The sequence below is a fragment of the Dendrobates tinctorius genome, unplaced genomic scaffold, assembly GCF_039654945.1.
Source record: "Dendrobates tinctorius isolate UK_male_01 unplaced genomic scaffold, ASM3965494v1 ptg000060l, whole genome shotgun sequence".
Lineage (NCBI taxonomy): Eukaryota > Metazoa > Chordata > Amphibia > Anura > Dendrobatidae > Dendrobates > Dendrobates tinctorius.
In genome coordinates, this window is record NW_027361728.1 from 67,523,331 (window position 1) to 67,548,757 (window position 25,427).

At 46.7% G+C, this 25,427-nt stretch overlaps 1 long non-coding RNA gene across 1 annotated transcript in view; it reads left to right on the forward strand.

The window, feature by feature from the left end:
• LOC141092786 (uncharacterized) overlaps positions 1–23,058 on the forward strand; it is a 71,371-nt gene extending 48,313 nt beyond the window's left edge. Inside the window, exon 2 of the long non-coding RNA XR_012232917.1 lies at positions 20,696–23,058. This is a non-coding gene — a long non-coding RNA (uncharacterized lncRNA). The remainder of the gene's footprint in view (positions 1–20,695) is intronic.
• The last annotated feature ends 2,369 nt before the right edge of the window (positions 23,059–25,427 follow it).

A 25,427-nucleotide genomic window follows, 5' to 3' on the forward strand; every position in this document is an offset into this window, starting at 1 on the left:
AGGGTCTGATTTTGTGGCCGGGGCCTATCAGGGTCCAATTTTGTGACTGGGGCCCATCAGGGTCCGATTTTGTGGCCGCGGCCCCTCAGGGTCTGATTTTGTGGCAGGGGCCCCTCTGGGTCTGATTTTGTGGGCGGAGCCCCTCTGGGTCCAATTTGGTGGGCGGGACCACTCTGGGTCCAATTTGGTGGGCGGGACCACTCTGGGTCCAATTTGGTGGGCGGGGCCTCTCAGGGTCCGATTTGGTGGGCGGGGCCTCTCAGGGTCCGATTTGGTGGGCGGGGCCCCACAGGGTCCGATTTGGTGGGCGGGGCCGCTCTGGGTAAGATTTGGAGGCTGGGGTCGCTCAGCCTCCAATTTGGAGGCCGGGGTCGCTGAGCTTCCGATTTGGAGGCCGAGGTCAAAAAGCCTCTGATTTGGAGGCCGGGGTGGCTCAGCCTCCGATTTGGAGGCCGGGGTGGCTCAGCCTCCGATTTGGAGGCCGGGGTGGATCAGCCTCCGATTTGGAGGCCGGGGTGGATCAGCCTCCGATTTGGAGGCCGGGGTGGATCAGCCTCCGATTTGGAGGCCGGGGTGGATCAGCCTCCGATTTGGAGGCCGGGGTGGATCAGCCTCCGATTTGGAGGCCGGGGTGGATCAGCCTCCGATTTGGAGGCCGGGGTGGATCAGCCTCCGATTTGGAGGCCGGGGTGGATCAGCCTCCGATTTGGAGGCCGGGGTGGATCAGCCTCCGATTTGGAGGCCGGGGTGGATCAGCCTCCGATTTGGAGGCCGAGGTGGATCAGCCTCCGATTTGGAGGCCAGGGTGGCTCAGCCTCCGATTTGGAGGCCGGGGTGGCTCAGCCTCCGATTTGGAGGCCGGGGTGGCTCAGCCTCCGATTTGGAGGCCGGGGTGGCTCAGCCTCCGATTTGGAGGCCGGGGTGGCTCAGCCTCTGATTTGGAGGCCTGGGTCGATCAGCCTCCGATTTGGATGCCGGGGTGGATCAGCCTCCCATTTGGAGGCCGGGGTGGCTCATTGTCCGATTTGGAGGCCGGGGTGGCTCAGCCTCCGATTTGGAGGCCGGGGTGGCTCAGCCTCCGATTTGGTGTGTCGGCCCTTTAAGACTCATTTGGGTGCGCTGGCCCTTTAACAATCACTTTGGCGCGTTGGCTCTTTAAGAGCTTGTTTGGCTGACTGGGCTTCTTTTAAATCCACTTTGGCGCACACATTCTCTCTCAGGGGCATGTGTCATGTGATGAAGCTAGATTTGCATTTGTGCTGTGGGTTTCGCTTTAAGAGCTGATATTATGTGGCAGAGGCTCTGTGCTGGGGTTCAAGTGAAGTTCGTAGGCGTTGGCATAGTAACTGGGTCTGCCTGCGCATATCAATGAGCTTTGGAGGCCGGGGTGGATCAGCCTCCGATTTGGAGGCCGGGGTGGATCAGCCTCCGATTTGGAGGCCGGGGTGGATCAGCCTCCGATTTGGAGGCCGGGGTGGATCAGCCTCCGATTTGGAGGCCGGGGTGGATCAGCCTCCGATTTGGAGGCCGGGGTGGATCAGCCTCCGATTTGGAGGCCGGGGTGGATCAGCCTCCGATTTAGAGGCCGGGGTGGATCAGCCTCCGATTTGGAGGCCGGGGTGGCTCATCCTCCGATTTGGAGGCCGGGGTGGCTCATTGTCCGATTTGGAGGCCGGGGTGGCTCAGTCTCCGATTTGGTGTGTCGGCCCTTTAAGACTCATTTGGGTGCGCTGGCCCTTTAACAATCACTTTGGCGCGTTGGCCCTTTAAGAGCTAGTTTGGCTGACTGGGCTTCTTTTAAATCCACTTTGGCGCACACATTCTCTCTCAGGGGCATGTGTCATGTGATGAAGCTAGATTTGCATTTGTGCTGTGGGTTTCGCTTTAAGAGCTGATATTATGTGGCAGAGGCTCTGTGCTGGGGTTCAAGTGAAGTTCGTAGGCGTTGGCATAGTAACTGGGTCTGCCTGCGCATATCAATGAGCTCAACTGTCATTTCAATCGCCTCAGGGCACGTTTTGCCATTTCCTATTGAAAAGCATTGGAGACAGTGCATTCCAATGACGGGAAAAAAATTTTCAAACGCAAATTGCGCAAAAGCTACAAATCCGATCGACACGAAAAATACTTAGCACACCTCTCTTGGACGCTGGCTTCGAAACGACACCTCAATGGAGTCTGTGCGTGTAGCGGTTCGGGCCGCATTAATTGCGGAAATCAACTTAATAATAATAATAAGAAGAACTAGATGTGTATTTCCTGAAGGAAGTACAGATAGTGGTTTGAAATGGTGCCCGGGCTGCCCCTTTAAGAGAGACTTGCCTGCTGCCCCTGCAAGACTTTCAACTCAGGATACGATTTAACTGTGGGTGCCTCTCAGGGGCCACTTTGGCCTCAGGGTCTGATTTTGTGGGTGGGGCCCCTCAGGGCCTGATTTTGTGGCAGGGGCCCCTCAGGGTCTGATTTTGTGGGCGGAGCCCCACTGGGTCCAATTTGGTGGGCGGGGCCACTCTGGGTAAGATTTGGAGGCCGGGGTGGCTCAGCCTCCGATTTGGAGGCCGGGGTGGCTCAGCCTCCGATTTGGAGGCCGGGGTGGCTCAGCCTCCGATTTGGAGGCCGGGGTGGCTCAGCCTCCGATTTGGAGGCCGGGGTGGCTCAGCCTCCGATTTGGAGGCCGGGGTGGCTCAGCCTCCGATTTGGAGGCCGGGGTGGCTCAGCCTCCGATTTGGAGGCCGGGGTGGCTCAGCCTCCGATTTGGAGGCCGGGGTGGCTCAGCCTCCGATTTGGAGGCCGGGGTGGATCAGCCTCCGATTTGGAGGCCGGGGTCGATCAGCCTCCGATTTGGAGGCCGGGGTGGATCAGCCTCCGATTTGGAGGCCGGGGTGGATCAGCCTCCGATTTGGAGGCCGGGGTGGATCAGCCTCCGATTTGGAGGCCGGGGTGGCTCAGCCTCCGATTTGGAGGCCGGGGTGGCTCAGCCTCCGATTTGGAGGCCGGGGTGGCTCAGCCTCCGATTTGGAGGCCGGGGTGGCTCAGTCTCCGATTTGGTGTGTCGGCCCTTTAAGACTCATTTGGGTGCGCTGGCCCTTTAACAATCACTTTGGCGCGTTGGCCCTTTAAGAGCTAGTTTGACTCACTGGGCTTCTTTTAAATCCACTTTGGCGCACACATTCTCTCTCAGGGGCATGTGTCATGTGATGAAGCTAGATTTGCATTTGTGCTGTGGGTTTCACTTTAAGAGCTGATATTATGTGGCAGAATCTCTGTTCTGGAGATGTCATGTGACATTCGTAGGCGTTGGCATAGTAACTGGGTCTGCCTGCACATATCAATGAGCTCAACTGTCATTTCAATCGCCTCAGGGCACGTTTTGCCATTTCCTATTGAAAAGCATTGGAGACAGTGCATTCCAATGACGGGAAAAAAATTTTCAAACGCAAATTGCGCAAAAACTACAAATCCGATCGACACGAAAAATACTTAGCACACCTCTCGTGGACTCTGGCTTCGAAACGTCACCTCAACGGAGTCTGTGCGTGTAGCGGTTCGGGCCGCATTAATTGCGGAAATCAACTTAATAATAATAATAAGAAGAAGAAGAATAAGTTAGCAGCGTTCGGATTACAATATAGTGGTTTTTTCAAACCACTATAACTACATAACCTCCCTTCACGCAGTCATAGTATTGGCAGTCATAGTGTTGAAGGTGTTGTGCCCCTGAAAAAAAAAGACAGTCTTTAGATGTGCTTAAAATATAAAACTATAACTTACTAATATACTTGAAATAAGAAAAAAATCTGATATTATTCCCGTTCACTGAAGCCAGCAGCCCCACTTCTGGCTTATGTTCAACATAGAAAAGAGTTTCTTGTGTTGTCATGTGGTCAGTGCTGTGTGTTAAGGGGATGGCTTGACTAGCTTATTTCAATAGCTCAGGCAGACTTTCTCTCTGTCTATGCATCAGCCTTAAAAAGGGAGTTGGCTTGGCTATTGAAATTACCAGCCAGCCTCCTTCACATACAGGACTGGCCATGTGATAACACAAGAAATGTCATTTTATGTTGTGTATGAACATAAAAATAACAGAAAATTGACGGCACATAAAGAACTAGTCTGAACAAGTGCATACCTAAATTTCAAAAGCCATTACGCTATTCACACTTCATGTGTTTCACATTGACATGCCTTAATGCAATTGAGTGTATGAACATAAGCCATAAATGGAGTTTCCAAAGACCTTAGATGGGAACTGATATCTTGAGATTGGGGCACGCTTCTTAAGTATACAGTGCCTACAAGTAGTATTCAACCCCCTGCAGATTTAGCAGGTTTACACATTCGGAATTAACTTGGCATTGTGACATTTGGACTGTAGATCAGCCTGGAAGTGTGAAATGCACTGCAGCAAAAAAGAATGTTATTTCTTTGTTTAATTTTTTTTTAAATTGTGAAAAGTTTATTCAGAGGGTCATTTATTATTCAACCCCTCAAACCACCAGAATTCTGTTTGGTTCCCCTAAAGTATTAAGAAGTATTTCAGGCACAAAGAACAATGAGCTTCACATGTTTGGATTAATTATCTCTTTTTCCAGCCTTTTTTTGACTATTTAAGACCCTCCCCAAACTTGTGAACAGCACTCATACATGGTCAACATGGGAAAGACAAAGGAGCATTCCAAGGCCATCAGAGACAAGATCGTGGAGGGTCACAAGGCTGGCAAGGGGTACAAAACCCTTTCCAAGGAGTTGGGCCTACCTGTCTCCACTGTTGGGAGCATCATCCGGAAGTGGAAGGCTTATGGAACTACTGTTAGCCTTCCACGGCCTGGACAGCCTTTGAAAGTTTCCTCCCGTGCCAAGGCCAGGCTTGTCGGAAGAGTCAAGGCTAACCCAAGGACAACAAGGAAGGAGCTCCGGGAAGATCTCATGGCAGTGGGGACATTGGTTTCAGTCAATACCATAAGTAACGTACTCCACCGCAATGGTCTCCGTTCCAGACGAGCCCGTAAAGTACCTTTACTTTCAAAGCGTCATGTCAAGGCTCGTCTACAGTTTGCTCATGATCACTTGGAGGACTCTGAGACAGACTGGTTCAAGGTTCTCTGGTCTGATGAGACCAAGATCGAGATCTTTGATGCCAACCACACACGTGACGTTTGGAGACTGGATGGCACTGCATACGACCCCAAGAATACCATCCCTACAGTCAAGCATGGTGGTGGCAGCATCATGCTGTGGGGCTGTTTCTCAGCCAAGGGGCCTGGCCATCTGGTCCGCATCCATGGGAAGATGGATAGCACGGCCTACCTGGAGATTTTGGCCAAGAACCTCCGCTCCTCCATCAAGGATCTTAAGATGGGTCGTCATTTCATCTTCCAACAAGACAACGACCCAAAGCACACAGCCAAGAAAACCAAGGCCTAGTTCAAGAGGGAAAAAATCAAGGTGTTGGAGTGGCCTAGTCAGTCTCCTGACCTTAACCCAATTGAAAACTTGTGGAAGGAGCTCAAGATTAAAGTCCACATGAGACACCCAAAGAACCTAGATAACTTGGAGAAGATCTGCATGGAGGAGTGGGCCAAGATAACTCCAGAGACCTGTGCCGGCCTGATAAGGTCTTATAAAAGACGATTATTAGCTGTAATTGCAAACAAGGGTTATTCCACAAAATATTAAACCTAGGGGTTGAATAATAATTGACCCACACTTTTATGTTTAAAATTTATTAAAATTTAACTGAGCAACATAACTTTTTGGTTTGTAAGATTTATGCATCTGTTAATAAATCCTGCTCTTGTGTGAAGTTTGAAGGCTCTAACTTATTTGCATCTTATCAAACCTGCTAAATCTGCAGGGGGTTGAATACTACTTGTAGGCACTGTATATATATACAGTGGCTTGCAAAAGTATTCGTCCCCTTAGCATTTTTTTTTTCGTGTTTTACTATCTCACAACCTGGAATTTCTCTGTTTTTTTGAGGGCTTGCATCGGTTCATTTAAAGAACATGCCTAGAACTGTGAACATTTGGTTTTCTTTTTATCGATTATGCAAACAACATATAGGACAAAATAACTGAAAATGTCAGTGTACATAACTATTAACCCCCCTAAGGTCAGTACATTGTTGAGCCTCCTTTTGCGGCAATTACAACTGCAAGTCGCTTTGGATAAGTCTCTATAAGCTTTCCACATCTTGCTCTAGGATTTTTGCCAATTTCTCAAGGCAAAACTGATCCAGCTTCTTTAAGTTAGATGGTTTCCTCTGGTGAACAGCAATCTTCAAGTCTAAAGGCCCCGTTACATTTAGCGATGCACCAGCGATCCCGACCGCGATATGACCCGGTCAGGATCACTGGTGCATCGCTAAATGGTCGATAGTGAGCTGCCAAACAGGCAGATCTCACTAGCGATGCAGCAACGGTCGGCGGTCATACTCACCTGTAAGATGCTCCGAGGGTGACCGTCTTCCGCCTGCATCCATGGCTCTCTCGTTGGCGCCAGCAGGAAGCCGACGACGAGAAATGGACCAGGCCAATCTCGTGCGATTAGTGATAGCCAGCGGGGGGCGGTCGGTGGTGAGTATCACATGTAGCGATATTGCTAGTGATATCGCTGGTGCGACACAAAATCGGTGACGCTTTAGCGATATCGCTAGCGATATCGATAAAGGGCCCTTAACCACAGACTGTTAATTGGATTATGGCGTGGGCTTTGACTAGGCCACTCCAAAACATATACATTGGATTAAGGTCTGAGCTTTGACTTGGCCACTCCAAAACATATACACATTTCCCCTTAAACCACTCGAGTGTTACTTTAGCTGTACACTTTGGGTCATTGTCTTGTTGGAAGATGAACATCTGTCCCAGTTTTAAGTCACTGACAGACTGATACTGGTTATGCTCAAGAATATCCCTGTATTTCACACCATCCATCTTCCACTTGACTCAGACCATTTTCCCTGTTCCTTCTGCCGAAAAACATCCCGACAACATAATTCCCACCAACATGTTTGACTGGGGATGATGGTTTTGGGGTGATGAGCTGTGCTTGTTTGGCACCAAACATAGAATTTATGTTAGTGGCCAAAAAGTTCAACTTTGTTAAGATTTGATCAAAACATCTTCCTCCATATATTTGGGGAGTCTCCCACGTCTTTTGGCATACTCAAAAGGAGCCTTACAACTTGTGTGTAGGTAAAGGCTTTTTTCTGCCCACTATTCCATAAAGCCCACCTCTATGGAGTATGGCTTATTGTGGTCGTATGGACAGATACTCCAGTCTCTGCTTAGGAACTCTGCACTTCCTTTAGGATTACCTTTGGTCTTTGAGCTGCCTCTCTGATTATTGCCCTAATTGCCCGGGCTCAGTGTTGTTGTGGGCGGCCCTCTCTTGGATTTGATGACAATGGATTTGATGGTGCTCTGGGAGATCATCAGAGATTGGATATTTTTTTTATAACCCAACCCTGACTTGTACTTCTCAACAACTTTCTCTCTGACTTGTTTGGAGATCTACTTGATGTTCATGGTGTTGTTTGGTTAGTGGTACTTCTTGATTAATGGTGTTGCAGCCTCTGTGGACTTTCAGATAAAATGTGTATATACTAACAGACCATGTGACACTTTGATTGCACACAGATGGATTTCTTTTCACTATGCATCTGACTTATGAAGGTAATTGCTTGCACCAAATATTTTTAGGGGCTTCAAAGCAAAAGAGATGAATACATGCCAAGTTTTTGTTATTTTATCCATAAATTTGATGTATGCTATATTTTCTCACTTCACTCCACCAACTTAAAGGGAATCTGTCACCCCTTTTTGAGATATCATATAATAATATCATACAATTGTGTGTCACATAAGGATTCTCTTAGTACTTTTGCTTCCCCCTGACCCCGCACCTTTCATGCATAAATACCTTTTTTATATCGGTTCAGATGTATGTAAACTGCCACGGTTCGGTCCGATGGGCGGGGCTTATTCAACTGCTCCCCCCTCCCTGTCTTGCTCTACACAAGAAAAAATGTGTAGAGCAAGACAGGGAGGGGGGGAGCAGTTGAATAAGCCCCGCCCAGCGGACCGGACAGCGCCAGTTTACATACATCTGAACCGATATAAAAAAGGTATTTATGCATGAAAGGTGCGTTGTCAGGCGGAAGCAAAAGTACTAAGAGAATCCTTATGTGACACACAATTGAATGATATCATTATATGATATCTCAAAAAAGGGTGACAGATTCCCTTTAAGGAAATGACATCACAATTCTTTTCTTTTTTTATTGTTAAATTGGGTCGCCCCAGTCTCAGGGCAAGCGGGGTACTCGGTACCTGGCCGATGTCAGTGGGATGCGTGTCACAGCAGCGGTGACCCGGACCGTGGCCCTGGGCGCCCAATATCAATGGCGGTGTATGTAGTTAATGACATAATAGTTCGTGACGCCACCTGTGGTGTTCGGCAAGGGAGATGTTAAGCCGACGCTGCAGACAGATCCTCTGGGACAGATGGTGGGGTGCAGCAATGGTGGTATAGCCCTCCACAGGCAGGGCTGTTGTCCCAGGGCAGTGTAGATGTGGGGGACACTTCGATGGTGTAGTGTCCGGCACAGGGGATGTAGCAGTGCTGGCGGACGCAAGAAGGAATGGAGGACACCAGGGCTTGCAGTTTCAACGCTTTACTCACAGTTCTCGGTAGCCACTGGTGCCCACTTCCATGCCGTGTCCTTCGGGGCAGAGACTCAATCAACCTCCCGGGCAAGTCAGGTTTCTCCTCTCCAACACTCCGCCAACATGTACCTTCCTGAACGACTCCTCAAATGCACCTTTTAGGGCGAAACACTCCAGTACTTAGTTACCCTGGAATTCCTCTCTCTAGGTGTTCCTAGTCTCTACTTGTATGATAGACAGCTGTAGCCTCTATCGGGGACTCCCTTCTCAGAAGTCCTGGCTCTCTATCCAGTTGCTGTTGTGTCCCAAGTCTTCGATGGGAGTAGTGCATTTACAGCCAACTACTCCACCTGTGTCTGCTGCAGAACCATAAGTGTCCATACAACCTTGGGGACCGGGCCCCGGCCTTGCGCTGAGAACCTATAGGCCGGGTTCCTCTTCCAACCCACAAATCCTCTCTGTTCTCCTACTCCTTCATTCCGCGCTGTTCCTTCTCTCTCTTACGGAAGCTTAGGTTGCAGTTCTACATCTTTCTCCTTCTCTTCTCTTTCCCATGACAGCTGGCTCAGGTCACTGAGACAGCTGCAGCACTCCTTCTAAACTGAACTCAAACTGAACTCAAAACTAACTTCAGAACTGAACTGAACTGCTTCTCTGGGACTCACCCCAGACTGATCTGTAATTCTAAACTTTCCCTCTCTTTTATACTAACTCCACCCACCTCCCAGCACTTCTCGTGTTACGAAGCAGGGTTCCACAAAGGGTGCTCTGCTACCCCCAGCCTGGAGCTGCTATGTGGACCTACTGAACTATCCTGTGTGTGGGATGCAGGTGTTGGAGTGTGGAAAGGAGCTCCCGACTTACCTAGGCGGTGGGGCACCACACCTTAGGAGAAGGTGCAGTACCTCTGTGGCGACTGAGCCTCAGGGGCACCACAAAATAATATATCTTTATTTAGCTTGCAAACCCGCAAAAAAAAAAAACACATGAAAATACGCATCAAATCCACATCAAAACCACATAAAAAATGCACCGATTTTCCACTGCGTTTTCTGCCAAGAGAGGAAGAATCTACACAGAATTTTACAAAAGCAAATCCGCAACGTGCGCACATAGCCTTAGTGTTCCGACATGATGGTGGGGTTTAACCCTTTCCTGCCTGAAATTTTCTTTTACAGATATTGCTGACCTGATTTCAATCCCCTTGCTACAGAACGCAATCAATTGTGTTAATTATTTGTGTGATTGGCTCCAACTCAGTTGTGATTGGGTTTTGCAAAGTGATTATGTAGGGTAAATAGATATAACATATGGACATTGTGGACCATTATGAATCAATAATATTCTACCAGCTACTGATATACACAGTAAATTGATTTAGGCTATCCCTGCTGATTTCATCAGGACTGGGCGACCATCTGTATGACTTCTCTGTTGTTTTGTTAATGTCAGTTTCTCCTGCAATCTTCCATGTTGTGATCCTGAAAATAGTGGTTGTTGACCTGTATATCCCAACAGTTCATTCTCAGTGGTAAGGATTCTTCTGAGAGTTGTAATCTGCAGCAAGCTATGGACCTAGACAGACTCAGAAAGAGTACAGTACAGCAAGGTGAATAGCTACAGTATATGGCTGTGGAGTTTACTTGACAAGCAAGGTGCACTAATCATTACACTAGAGGCAAGGCCAAGGCATAACTAATCTAGAATATGTAAAAAAAAACTGTCTAGTAAATTAATACACGATAAGAAAGAAGCTTGTACAGGACACCACAGAATATGACTTTGTTTTAGATGCCACAAACAGGGACAATTCAAGAAAATCTATACAATAAGGTCAAAGCTACAATCTAATAATTGACCAGCTACCTTAAAGTTACAAATAATCAGACATTACAATGATGATGCATTAATTCCTGAGCAAATGTAATTTTACTAGTGCTAGAAGCAGAAAAAATGGACTTGCCAGTAAAAGATGTGCTGTATGTCCCAATTCTAGAAGGACAATCGTTATTTGTAAAGTCTATGCCAGCTAAAGGTCTCATTGTACAATTACAAGTTTACCAATATACTTACTATCCGGGTTGTAAAGCGGTTGACAGCCATTGGCAAAATAGATATGCATTTTATATATCCTTGAACATACTGATCCTACAGCCGCTAAACCATAGATGTGATCAAGAAGTATTTAACACAGACTTAATATCAAGAATTTTATTGAAAATTTAGGCTAGTTTCACATTAGCGTTTTTTTGCGCAGCGCATCGGGCGCATAAAAAACGCAAAGAAAAACGCAAAACAAACGCGCGTTTTTTTAACGTCATGCGCACGCTGATGTGTAAAAAAAACGCAGCGTTGTTTGCGTTTTACATGCGTTTTTTGCATGCGTTGGCGTTTTTTATGCGCATGCGTTTTTAAGTGTGACGTTTTTTCCATTGTCTAGAGAACATTCTAGACTTGTTTAACTCAAAAACGCATGCGCAAAAAAACGCAAGCGTGCGCAAGACCATGCGCACGCATGCGTTCCCATAGGCTCCAATGTGGTGTTTTTGCGCATTCCGTGCGCAAGCGTGCGCATGCGTTTTTTTGACAAGACAGGGCGGAACAAAAAATGCAACATGTTGCGTCTGGCGCGCCTGGCGCAAAAGACAAAAAAACGCATGCGCACGAAAACGCAAGTATGCGCAAGACCATGCGCACGTCATGTTAAGTATAGGTGCGCAGTGCGCATGCACACGGGTGCGCACGATGCGCTGCGCACAAAAGCGCTAATGTGAAACCAGCCTTACACATAAAATAAAACCAGAATAATTGTTGGTGCCTCAAACCAGACAAAAAAAATGAAGGAATGAGACAAAAGCAGGGAAAGCAAACCAAAATACTCAGGAGACAGGGTATTTAGTTTTGTATACACATAACATTATATTGCTATATGAGGTGTGCCAGTGCAGCTACTCAGGAGAAAGGATATTCAGTTTTGTATATACATAACATTATATTTCTATATGAGGTGTGCCTGTATAGCTTGAACACCTCCATATATGATGAAGCATTTTCCTGCAATTAAACATGCTCCATCAGTGGCAAGCAATAAAGTGTCTGTGCAGATATTTTAAAATGCAATAATCGCATCAAAACAGCCCACAAAGTCGCCTGTCAAAAAAATGAAATGCTCCCTTAGTAAGTAGCATGAGCCCATCCGGCATCACCGTGCTCAAGTGAGATATAAGTATGAAAACCCCAGCTCAAAACATCATACCTGAGATGGCGTTCCCTGTAAGAATGTACTTCCAAATGGCATGCTGATCCTCCAGACCGCGACGCGCGTTTCGCACCGCAAATGCTTCTTCCTGGGGGCGTGTCTAAGGACGGGCGTCATAGGAATTTATACCGTTGGCTAGCCAATCACAGACTCAGAGGGAGGAGTAAAAACATTCCTGTCCAATCACAGTCAAGCATCTGACTCATAGTTGCCCGGACAACCAGACCAAAGTATATGTGACATACATCAGGGTGATTGAATCACCCTGTGCCAATGTAAAAAATCCACCCATTGTGTGCAGCGCATGCGGTCAGTAGTTCCCCAGACAATCAGGTAAATACACAAAGCCTCAATGACGTATACCGGGATTATTCAATTGGACCTATGCCAATGGGAGGAGTTAAACAAATTCATAGTGCGCATGTGGATTTAAACATCTATACCGGGATTAATCAATTAGGCCTATGCCAATAGGAGGAATTGAACAAATTCTTACTGCGCATGCAGATTTAAGCACATAACTCGAAGTCACCATGGTAACCAGGCTAGAATGTAAAAAAATAAATGAGCCAACAAGAAATTAATAAATTAATGCTCAAAGCATTAGCTTAAGCATTATAGCTATATAGCTGTGTAGCTTGGAGTTGCTATAAATATAAAAAGATAGAAACAATATGAACCATTAGAAATCTAATCACCCTGTGTCAAAATTAGCTATGGACATATAACGCTCATTAAATCACCTGTACCGATGGAACGTTCCACCAGGCTCCCAATTGCAAAAACAGAACAATGTAAATACAGGACAATATTTCATATTGGGGGACACGTCATAAGATCTAAATGACTCCAACCTAGTGTATCCAAAAACAGAAGACCCATCATGTGAAAGCAAGCTAGAAGCATGAAACAGTTCCAAGTGACACTGAAAAAATAAATGACTAGATGGAAAACGCAGAACTAAGGACCCCATTGTAGGTGAGAACTGATGATCATCTCTCCTGCAGGAAAGAGACCGATCACTCAAATACATCACCCAATGCTAAGTCCAGCATATGCATAATCAAGACCATATGTCATCAAGGAATACTGTCAAAAGCAATGAAAACATGCAGAACTCATTAATAAAAAGACACAATCAATAAGTTAATAATTAAATATACACAAACTATACTAAAGTGTATAGTGTGCACAATATCAGACATACTCAGACATAACTAAGTAAGACAAGAATATCTAATAAACATATTCAAAAAGTGCATAGTGCACAAAGTGCTATGTGTTCATAGAGCATACACATAATTACCCCCTAAGGGGCATACATACACAGAAAATATTAAATATTGCATAAGGTGAAATCCATGGGACCACAAAAAATTATTCAAAAAAGTGCATCGTGCACACAGTGCTAACACACTAAAAAGTGTAAATATAGTGTGCATATATTTATCCACTAAAAGACATACATACACAAAAATAAAAATACATACATGGGAGTCCATGGAACCTCAAAAATTATTCAAAAAGTGCATAGTGCACACAATGCTGACTTGCTGAAAGGAGTACATATAATGTGCATGTATTTACCCAATGGAAACCATACATACGCAAAGATGAACCATAACATGGAAAATCATGAAATTATGAAATCTCAAAGGCACAAATATGGAAAAACGACCAACATACACAGTAAATAATAATACAATCCACAGCATAAAGTTGGCATAAAATCATGCTTAGGGTCCACATGATGACTTCTTTATTTGGAACATCCAAGATCCTGTTCGTGAACCATTCAAGAAGATGCAAATATCTCGGGACATGTTAAACAAGTTCTTCCAGATGGAATTGGATAGCTTGAATGGAAGAACTAGACCAAACGGCATAATCTCCTATGAACAACAAAAATAAATGAAAATAAAGAATAAACACCAAGCTAAAACCAAACCAAAAGACACAAAACAAAGAATAAAAAAAGATAAAATGGTGGAACCTAGAAGCCTATACATGTTACAGAAACGCACTAAAACCAAGGTTTTCATTGAGACCTTGGGGAGCCAAGGTCCCCAGCTGGTATATCTAGCGACTCTCTACTTGCTTTACCCAAATCTCCCCCTCTAGGTCCCAAACAGACCAGATCAATGCCCTTTACTTTGAGGAGATATGGGTCACAGCCATGAAATTTCTTGTAGTCCCTTGGAATCGTCTTTAAAGTGGAAATGTCATCTACTTTCTTGGCCTTTTCGATGTCCAAGCAATGTTCGCTGATTCGAATTTTTAATTCTCTTGTAGTTAGACCTGTTAGGCGTCGTGTTCCTGCAGCGGTTCAACAGGAATCCAGAGCCTCACATTCTGCGGTCTCCCATTATCTTTCGACCACAGAGGACATTGCTCAGCAATCCCGGCTTCCCAGACGCTCTGCCCAGACCTGCTCTGTGGGGTTGGCTATTGCTGCCACCTTTGGGTCAGCAATGGCAATGCAGGCTGCTCAGCAGCAAAGCACTCCAGAGGCTAAGTCCCTCCGTAGCTCTACTGAGCATGCTCACGAGGCGATCTCCCATTGGAGGTCGGGAGCCACATGTCCAGGTCCTTCACGGTAGCGACGCCGCACGCACGGTAGGTCTAGACGGACTTTGTCCCTCTGCCTTGGGCTCAGTTCCTGTTACCATATACCGTGCGTGCATTTCTCTGAGACCTGTGAGTCCAACAGGCTCAGTACTTATGTACTTTCTATTATTTTATATTTAGTGCATTCCGCCGTCCCTAACATTATTCTAGCGCCAGGGTCTGGCTAGTAATGGTGGACCAGCAGCAGCAGCTATTGCAGTACATTCGGCAGCTGGAAGGCAGGTTGGCTACTCTCGAGAGTTCCGCCTCAGCTGCGAAGGTTACTGAGGCTGCTGCGCAGGCAGTCGCAGAGGCTGTCTCGTGTGTGTCCACGTCCACGCCTGCACTGACAGTTTCCCGCCTCCTGTTGCCCGATAATTTTTCTGGTGACAGCGCCTCCTGCAGGGGTTTCGTGAGCCAATGCTCTATCCAGCTTGAGTTACTGGCCGTGCAATTCCCTACAGAGCGGACTAAGGTGGGGTTTATCATTTCCCTTCTGTCGGGCAAGGCGTTGGAGTGGGCTATGCCACTGTGGGAGCATGGTGACCCTGTGGCTCGGACCGCTGCTCAGTTCCTAACATTTCTGAAGCAGGTCTTTTTGGGGCCACGGGTCACTCACGACACCTCTCTCCAGTTACTAGCATTAACACAGGGATCCCTCTCCGTCAGCCAGTACGCCGTCCGTTTCCAGACTCTGGCTTTCGAGCTGGAATGACCTGATAAAACCCTCATTCCTGTGTTTTGGAGAGGTTTGGCGGAGCATGTTAAGGATGCTCTATCTACCAGGGAGGTTCCCATAAGTCTGGAAGAGCTGATTGCTATTTCCACCCGCATCGATCTCTGTTTTTCGGAGCGCGGGCTGGAGTGTGCTCAATCCAGATGGAAGGTTAACTTGGCTCCCCACCTCTTTGAACCTCTAGAGCCAGAGTGTTTACCTTCAGAGTCCATGGAGGTGTCCCGCGCCGGTCTCAAGATGCGTCCGGCACAACGCTCCACACGCAGTTACCAGTGTCGACAGTCTGGTCACCTGGCTAACAGGTGTTCGCAGTGGCCGAAAAAAACGAACGCGTCCACTAGTAATTGGTGGGGGTCTATTCGCTATGGAGACCTTCTCCCCCAAACCGGCGCTCCAAGGGACATTAGATAGCGGTGATTCCTCCTGGGTGGTACAGATCACAGTGGATTCCGGGGCAGAAGGGAATTTTATGTCCTCGTCCTTCGGCCAACAGCACGCTATCCCGTTGGTACCACTTCCTCACCCAGTGCCCATCAGGGTGGTAAACGGGTCGACCTTGTCATCCCAGATTACCCACCAAACAACACCCCTTAGGCTCTCAATTCCACCATCTCATCAGGAGACGCTGTCCCTGCTCATTGTTACGGTTGCTGTAGCAGAGAGGGAAGAAGGAGCTACCCGGAAGTGGACCCTCTGGGTCACGGCTCCAGAGCCCCCGAGGGTGAGCGCCCAGGTGAGGACCACCCCCTATGCAGGGAGTGTTAGGGGCAGACCCCCAGGGGATGGAACCGTGACAGCCAGAACCAAAGGGACGATTGGGGCTTAAGACCGGAGTGGAGGCACAGGCAGGTCTGAAGAGAGAGCACAGAGGACCACAGAGACCGCGGATAATGGGCAGGAAGCAGGACCGGAGCGCAGCGGGTGGCAAGGGCCGGAGACTGCAAAGGAGGAAGCACAGATATAACACTGAGCGAACGGCAAGGCAGACAAGCAGGGAAGATCAGAGGAAAGGACGGAAGGATGGACGGAGCAGGACAGGGAGGCTACTAGGACCCAAGGAGGCAAGGAAAGGCTGGAGCACAGGGGAAGAGTAATCAGAGGCAGCACTAGCAGCGGCAAGGCAGACAAGCAGAGACACAGAGGACAGCGCAGACAGAAGCGTTAGGATGGGGGGGCCTGAGACACAGAGACCGCTGCCAAGAGACCGCGTCACCGAAATCGTAGACAGGCGTCTTACCAGTCCAGATGCCGGCCATAAGTAGCGATGGGCGCCGCCATGTTGGAGGCGGGGCCATGCACGTCACACTACCCAGGAAGCTGCGTGGCAGGAGGACGGCAATGCGCAGGTGCCCGACGCCGAGGGAGCCAGAGGCCGGGAGCGGGGACACGCCGGAGAGCAGGAGCGCGCCGGGAGGTGCGCGCCTGGGCAGAGGTAAGGGCTGGGGCCGTGACACACATTATGCCAGAGGGCATCGATCAGGTGCTCCTCGGGGTTCCCTGGCTCCGTTGCCATTCCCCTCATATAGAGTGGTCCTTGGGGAAAATATTGGGATGGAGCAAGGACTGTGTGGGAAGGTGCATGGGGAGCAGCGTCCCGGTAGCCTCTGTGGAGGTGCCTGCGGATCTTTTCGCACCCCCTACTGGGAATCTGAAGACCGTGGCACCGGTCGTCCTTGAGTCAGTGCCGCCAGGCAAGACCTTTGTCCCGCCTCACCTGCGGTCTAAGGTTCTCGCGTGGGCACACGCGTCCAGGGTGGATGGTCACTTTGGCTACAAGCAGACCACAAAACTCCTGGCAAGGTCATATTGGTGGCCGCACAGGGCTCGGGACACTAAAAAATACATTCAGGCATGCGCCTCTTGTGCTCGGGGCAGCTCCTCTAAACTGAGGCCGGCTGAATCCCTTGCCGGTGGCAGACCGGGCAATGGAGGTTTGCGACAGTCTGGGTCGCACCCCACATGTCACTCTATCCCCTAAAGTGAGAGTGATGATGCCCACCGACACACATCGGCGTCCCGCTCCAACTTCTGCTCCTGGCGACTTAGCCATCCCTGACGCTTTCCACATGTCCCCTCTCAAACCTGTTCACATGTCCCGGTTTTCCGAGTCATCTGCCGGGACATCAGACTTGTCTTCGGACGAGCCTGAGGCCTATGACTCTGTGAGACACAAGGTGGTACGTGGCAAAAAACTTTATTTGGTGGATTGGAAGGCTCAGGAAGGAGGGGGCCCCAGGGGGGGTAATGTTAGGCGTCGGGTTCCTGCAGCGGTTCAACAGGAATCCAGAGCCTCATATTCTGCATTCTCCCATTATCTTTCGACCACAGAGGACATTGCTCAGCAATCCCGGCTTCCCAGACGCTCTGACCAGACCTGCTCTGTGGAGTTGGCTATTGCTGCCACCTTTGGGTCAGCAATGGCAATGCAGGCTGCTCAGCAGCAAAGCACTCCAGAGGCTAAGTCCCTCCGTAGCTCTACAGAGCATGCTCACGAGACGATCTCCCATTGGAGGTCGGGAGCCACATGTCCAGGTCCTTCTCCAGATCTGATTGGTCCATCTCAGGGATCTGGAAGCCTCCGGAAGGTCCTGGCTATAAAAGGTTTGCATGGCCGCTTTGCCATGTGCTAGTACAGTCTCTACTTGCTACAGGTGTGAATGATGACGGATGCATGAACCTGCGAATGACTCATTAAGACTCCCCTCCCTCTGATATTATGTGTGTGAATAGGGACTTAGTCATAGAGTCAGCGCCAGTCAGTGGCATGCTACAGGCCACAGTGCATATCATCACCTAACTAGCGTTCGACGGTGCGCCCCTCTTGGGCACTGTCGCATAGCGGCTGAGTCAGTCGCCGCGCTGCAGTCTGCAGCACCTGTGGGCGTCTGCGGTAGCGACGCCGCACGCATGGTAGGTCTAGACGGACTCTGTCCCTGTGCTTTGGGCTCAGTTCCTGTGACCATATACCGTGCGTGCATTTCTCTGAGATCTGTGAGTCCAACAGGCTCAGTACTTATGTTTATGTCTAAGGCATCTCTGTGAAGCTAACAGAGTACGCCCAGTGCACACCGGGTGACGTTCAACCCGTGTGCGATACACTGCAATATTGTGCGTCTGCCATTATATAGCAGCAGTTTAACACCTCTGCACGGTGGACCCCGGGCGGCTAACGCACTTTCTATTATTTTATATTTAGTGCGTTCCGCCGTCCCTAACAAGACCGATATACACCTTACCACACGGGCACGTCGTATGGTACACAACCCCCTTTGACGTGCATGTGATAAATTTCCTAATATCGTATTTCTTGGTACCATTGAAATTACAAAAAGTTTTAGCCTTAATACAATTTGGTAAGACGCAACAGCGTTAATGCCATCTGCAGGCCTGATGGACGTATAAAGCGCCTCAACATCCGCAGTCACCATGACACTATTGGGGCTTAAACACAAATTGTCCAATCTTCGCAAAGCATTGGTGGTGTCCTTTATGAATGATGGCAATTCACTCACCAATGGTTTGAAATAAAAGTCAAGAACCTGGGTATTAACTTCACATAAGTTACCATTACCGGACACTATCGGTCTACCGGAGGGGTCAAATTGATCCTTATGCACCTTTGGCAAAAGGTATAATGTGGACATTCTGGGGTGCATATTCCTAATTAAGTCCAACAGCCTTTTCGAAATGATACCCTCAGAGTAGGCCCTTTCTAATATTATGCATAGATCATCTTGATAAGTTTTTTCTGGGTTAATGTGTAGTTTCTTATAACAATCCTTGTTATCCATTCATAAAGGACACCACCGATGCTTTGCGAAGATTGGACAATTTGTGTTTAAGCCCCAATAGTGTCATGGTGACTGTGGATGTTGAGTCGCTTTATACGTCCATCAGGCATGCAGATGGCATTAAAGCTGTAGCGTCTTACCATGAAGCCAGTAATCTGGACAGAAAGCTGTGCTTGTTGCTACTTGAACTACTTGAGCTTGTGCTTACTCACAATGTGTTTATTTTCGGCCTTAACACGTATCTACAGATGCAGGGAACTGCTATGGGTGCCTGTTGTGCTCCCTCCTATGCAAACCTGTTTCTGGGGGCGTGGGAGAGGGAAATTTTCCTCTGTAATCCCATCCCCCAAAGTGACCTCATCCAAGAGTGGATGAGGTATATTGATGATATCTGGTTTGTATGGGAGGGGAGCGCTGGGGACCTTGAGAAATTGATGAATACTCTTAATGACAACAGTCTCAATATCAAGCTGACGTTCAAATTTGGCCGGTTTGTAGATTTCCTGGATCTGCAGATACGTGCCGTGCCTGATGGCGGAATTACTACTAAGGTCTTCCGCAAGAATACAGCAACAAACTCTCTTCTGCATGCTCTGTCTGCGCATCCACAGTCAACGATTAGGGGAATTCCCATCGGCCAATTCCTGTGTGTCAGGCGCATTTGTTCTGACACGAATGATTTTGAAATTCAGGCTAAGGAATTGGCAGCACGGTTTTCTGAGCGGGGTTACAATCAGAGGATGATCCAAAAGGGTTATTCCCGTGCCAAAGAAACCTCTAGAGATATACTGCTGCATGATAACAAAGTGAAAAGAAATGGAGTTGAGGATGGTCAAGTCCGGTTGATTACCGTATATCATAACAAATGGTATCATTTTAAAAAGATTGTGAACAAGCAATGGCCAATCCTACAAGCTGACCTGGTATTGAAGCAAACATTACCCTCTGCTCCTGTGATTGTGCCCAAGAGATCCAGGAATTTGAGGGATATCTTGATGCACAGTCACTATGAGCCTGACAAAGGAGGAAAGAGGATGGATAAAGAGCTGAATGGGTTCTTCCCTTGTGGAAGATGTAAAGCCTGTGCTAATTGTACTAAGGCTAAAACTTTTTGTAATTTCTATGGTACCAAGAAATACGATATTAGGAAATTTATCACATGCACGTTAAAGGGGGTTGTGTACCATGCGACGTGCCCGTGTGGTAAGGTGTATATCAGTCTCACTATGAGAGAATTAAAAATTTGAATCAGCGAACATTGCATGGACATCGAAAAGGCCAAGAAAGTGGATGACATTTCCACTTTAAAGACGATTCCAAGGCACTACAAGAAATTTCATGGCTCTGACCCATATCTCCTCAAAGTAAAGGGCATTGATCTGGTCTGTTTGGGACCTAGAGGGGGAGATTTGGGTAAAGCTCTGGCCCAAGTAGAGAGTCGCTGGATATACCGGCTGGGGACCTTGGCTCCCCAAGGTCTCAATGAAAACCTTGGTTTTACTGCATTTCTGTAACATGTATAGGCTTCTAGGTTCCACCATTTTATCTTTTTTTATTCTTTGTTTTGTGTCTTTTGGTTTGGTTTTTTGCTTGGTGTTTATTCTTTATTTTAATTTTTTTTTGTTGTTCATAGGAGGTTATGCCGTTTGGTCTAGTTCTTCCATTCAAGCTATCCAATTCCATCTGGAAGAACTTGTTTAACATGTCCCGAGATATTTGCATCTTCTTGAATGGTTCACGAACAGGATCTTGGATGTTCCAAATAAAGAAGTCATCATGTGGACCCTAAGCATGATTTTATGCCAACTTTATGCTGTGGATTGTATTATTATTTACTGTGTATGTTGGTCGTTTTTCCATATTTGTGCCTTTGAGATTTCATAATTTCATGATTTTCCATGTTATGGTTCATCTTTGCGTATGTATGGTTTCCATTGGGTAAATACATGCACATTATATGTACTCCTTTCAGCATGTCAGCATTGTGTGCACTATGAATAATTTTTGAGGTTCCATGGACTCCCATGTATGTATTTTTATTTTTGTGTATGTATGTCTTTTAGTGGATAAATATATGCACACTATATTTACACTTTTTAGTGTGTTAGCACTGTGTGCACGATGCACTTTTTTGAATAATTTTTTGTGGTCCCATGGATTTCACCTTATGCAATATTTAATATTTTTTGTGTATGTATGCCCCTTAGTGGGTAATTACGTGTATGCTCTATGAACACATAACACTTTGTGCACTATGCACTTTTTGAATATGTTTTTTAGATAATCTTGTCTTACTTAGTTATGTCTGAGTATGTCAGATATTGTGCACACTATACACTTTAGTATAGTTTGTGTATATTTAATTATTAACTTATTGATTGTGTCTTTTTATTAATGAGTTCTGCATGTTTTCATTGCTTTTGACAGTATTCCTTGATGACATATGGTGGTGATTATGCATATGCTGGACTTAGCATTGGGTGATGTATTTGAGTGATCGGTCTCTTTCCTGCAGGAGAGATGATCATCAGTTCTCACCTACAATGGGGTCCTTAGTTCTGCGTTTTCCATCTAGTCATTTATTTTTTCAGTGTCACTTGGAACTGTTTCATGCTTCTAGCTTGCTTTCACATGATGGGTCTTCTGTTTTTGGATACACTAGGTGGAGTCATTTAGATCTTATGACGTGTCCCCCAATATGAAATATTGTCCTGTATTTACATTGTTCTGTTTTTGCAATTGGGAGCCTGGTGGAACGTTCCATCGGTACAGGTGATTTAATGAGCGTTATATGTCCATAGCTAATTTTGACACAGGGTGATTAGATTTCTAATGGTTCATATTGTTTCTATCTTTTTATATTTTTAGCAGCTCCAAGCTACACAGCTATATAGCTATAATGCTTAAGCTAATGCTTTGAGCATTAATTTATTAATTTCTTGTTGGCTCATTTATTTTTTTACATTCTAGCCTGGTTACCATGGTGACTTCGAGTTATGTGCTTAAATCTGCATGCGCAGTAAGAATTTGTTCAATTCCTCCTATTGGCATAGGCCTAATTGATTAATCCCGGTATAGATGTTTAAATCCACATGCGCACTATGAATTTGTTTAACTCCTCCCATTGGCATAGGTCCAATTGAATAATCCCGGTATACGTCATTGAGGCTTTGTGTATTTACCTGATTGTCCGGGGAACTACTGACCGCATGCGCTGCACACAATGGGTGGATTTTTTACATTGGCACAGGGTGATTCAATCACCCTGATGTATGTCACATATACTTTGGTCTGGTTGTCCGGGCAACTATGAGTCAGATGCTTGACTGTGATTGGACAGGAATGTTTTTACTCCTCCCTCTGAGTCTGTGATTGGCTAGCCAATGGTATAAATTCCTATGACGCCCGTCCTTAGACACGCCCCCAGGAAGAAGCATTTGTGGTGCAAAACACGCGTCGGGGTCTGGAGGATCAGCGTGCCATTTGGCAGTACATTCTTACTGGGAACGCCATCTCAGGTATGATGTTTTGAGCCGGGGTTTTCATACTTATATCTCACTTGAGCACGGTGATGCCAGATGGGCTCATGCTACTTACTAAGGGAGTATTTCATTTTTTTGACAGTAGACTTTGTGGGCTGTTTTGATGCGATTATTGCATTTTAAAATATCTGCACAGACACTTTATTGCTTGCCACTGATGGAGCATGCTTAATTGCAGGAAAATGCTTCATCATATATGGAGGTGATCAAACTATACAGGCACACCTCATATAGAAATATAATGTTATGTGTATACAAAACTGAATATCCTGTCTCCTGAGTAGCTGCACTGGCACACCTCATATAGCAATATAATGTTATGTGTATACAAAACTGAATACCCTGTCTTCTGAGTATTTTGGTTTGTTTTCCCTGCTTTTGTCTGGTTTGAGGCACCAACAATTATCCTGGTTTTATTGTATGTGTAAATTTTCAATAAAATTCTTGATATTAAGTCTGTGTTAAACACTTCTTGATCACATCTATGGTTTAGCGGCTGTAGGATCAGTATGTTCATTGATTATGTAGAGTGTTACCTTTCCCATGTATAGGGAAATGGTTTTGGGTTGTATGTTCATTTTATATATCCTCAACACAATTGTAATGACCAGGCCGAACGTTCCCTGCTATCCACCCCCACAAGATGTCTGCAGCCGAAGGAATTATGACACACACCGGTCTCGGGGATAACAGTTGCTTTTACTTCAGCAGGAGCGGGAATTATATCTTGGAACAAATAAGGAACAGTCTCTCATGGGTAGTCCACGGTAATTACAGTTCACACTTAGATGCTGAGATGTGATTGGGGCCTGGAGCTTTAAGAGCATTGGACAGTGTCTTTTGGTATTTTAAAGAAGGAGATAGACACAGCAATTAGAGGTTACAGACCTGTACTCGGCGTTAACTCCACAGTGTGTCACGGCACGTGCACAATTACTTATAGGTGAATGTAGAAACTGTGGTGAATCCAGTCAGAAATACTTTAGATGTGGTGAATCCTGTCAGCAATACTTTAGATGTGGTGAATCCTGTCAGAAATATAATGATGTCTGTGCAGGTTAGAGGGAACTCAGGCTATTAGGCCTGCAGGAGATCTTGAGGTAAAAACATCCTCCACATGTGTTCTGCTCTCCCTGAAGGCATCCCTCAGACTAAAGAACATTCTAGACTTGCCTGGATAACAGCTCCTCCTATTGACCATGTGACTAGGAGCTGGCCAATAGGAGACCGAATTCACATCTCAGATCCTTACAAAACAATAATTCAGTCATTGTACACTTTCACCATTAGATGGTGACAGAACACAGCAAATGAGAAATGCATTGCATCTAAAATGGAGGTGACTAGAAATGGAGAATTACAACTCACAAATAATGTAGAGGGCCAGTTGGAGAGTGAGCAGTAGTGTACAGAAGCTACTCACAATTCAGTATTACTTAAAGGGATGGACACACTCTGGACTGGGTCGCTACACAATGAGAGAACAGTTGAGAGTCTATACACATGAACACCATGACTGCATCCACACGTGTGTAGCCATATAGACAGTATGGCTTCTGCAATGAGTTAGATGAATTCTCTCCTCAGGCGGTGGTCTGAGCTGTTTCCCGGCAGCATTTTGATACTGACACCCAGCTCAGAGAACAGAGAGAATGTCTGTATTCAATTTCAATCGAAAACATGAGCAGTGCCGCCATGTTGAAGGAGCTCTTATTAACCCACCATGTCAAAGTGTAGCGCCATAGTGTGGCCATTATGCTGTTGATGTCACAATAGAGATGAGTGAATTTGTTTGGATTTTGTCCACAAATCTGATTTTGACATATTCGAGCCATATTTGAACAATATTCATGCCGAATGTATGTCTTATGATCGGTTCCGAACATATTCGGTAATTTCTACTCCCATTGACTCTTATGACATTCAGCTGTGTTCGAATTTTGCAAAAACAATATTCGATTCCGATCATATTCGTGACCGAATCCGAACAAATTTGCTCATCTCTAGTCACAACTACACTGCAGAGGCACTGAAGAAGGCCACACGGACTGTCTTTACAAGCATTTGTGAAATAATTTGCCATTTTAAAGCGCTTACTGAATTTGAGTGTCTATAATAGGATAATAGGATGCCCCCGTTGTAGCAAGTTAGGCTAGTTTCACACTAGTGTTTATGAGCGCAGCGACGGCCTGCGCACGGCCGCCGCTAAGCCCCGCCCCCTGCCGCGCCCCACCGGTAGCTCCGCCCACCGGCGCATGACGCTGCATGCGCCCTGCGTCCCCTATCCTTATCACAGGGGGCGCAGGCCATGCGCAGTATGCATTTGGCAGCGCATGCACCTTTTTGACGGTGCGCCGACGCAACCAAACTGCAGCAGGTTGCGTTTGGCGCAGGTCGGCGCACCGTCAAAAGGACGCATGCGCCACCAAGCGCATACTGCGCACGGCCTGCGCCCCCTGTGATAAAGATAGGGGCCGCAGAGCGCATGCAGCGTCATGCGCCGGTGGGCGGGGCTTAGTGGCGGCCATGCGCAGGCCGTCACTGCGCTCATAAACGCTAGTGTGAAACTAGCCTTAGTGTGTGAAGCTTCTTCCCTCCAAAATATTCCACAATCAACTGTAAGGAGCATCACTGAAATGTGAGCATTTAGCAACTCCTGGTAAATTTGCACAGCAAAGTTGCTAAGTTCTGCGGTGCATTTTACAGAAAAGTATTTGACTCAATACCAGAATAATATCAAACCTCCTCTAACATTAACATCAACACTGAAAAAGGGCAAAAGTATTTACCTGACCAGGTCACAGAAACTAATGCATCAGGATG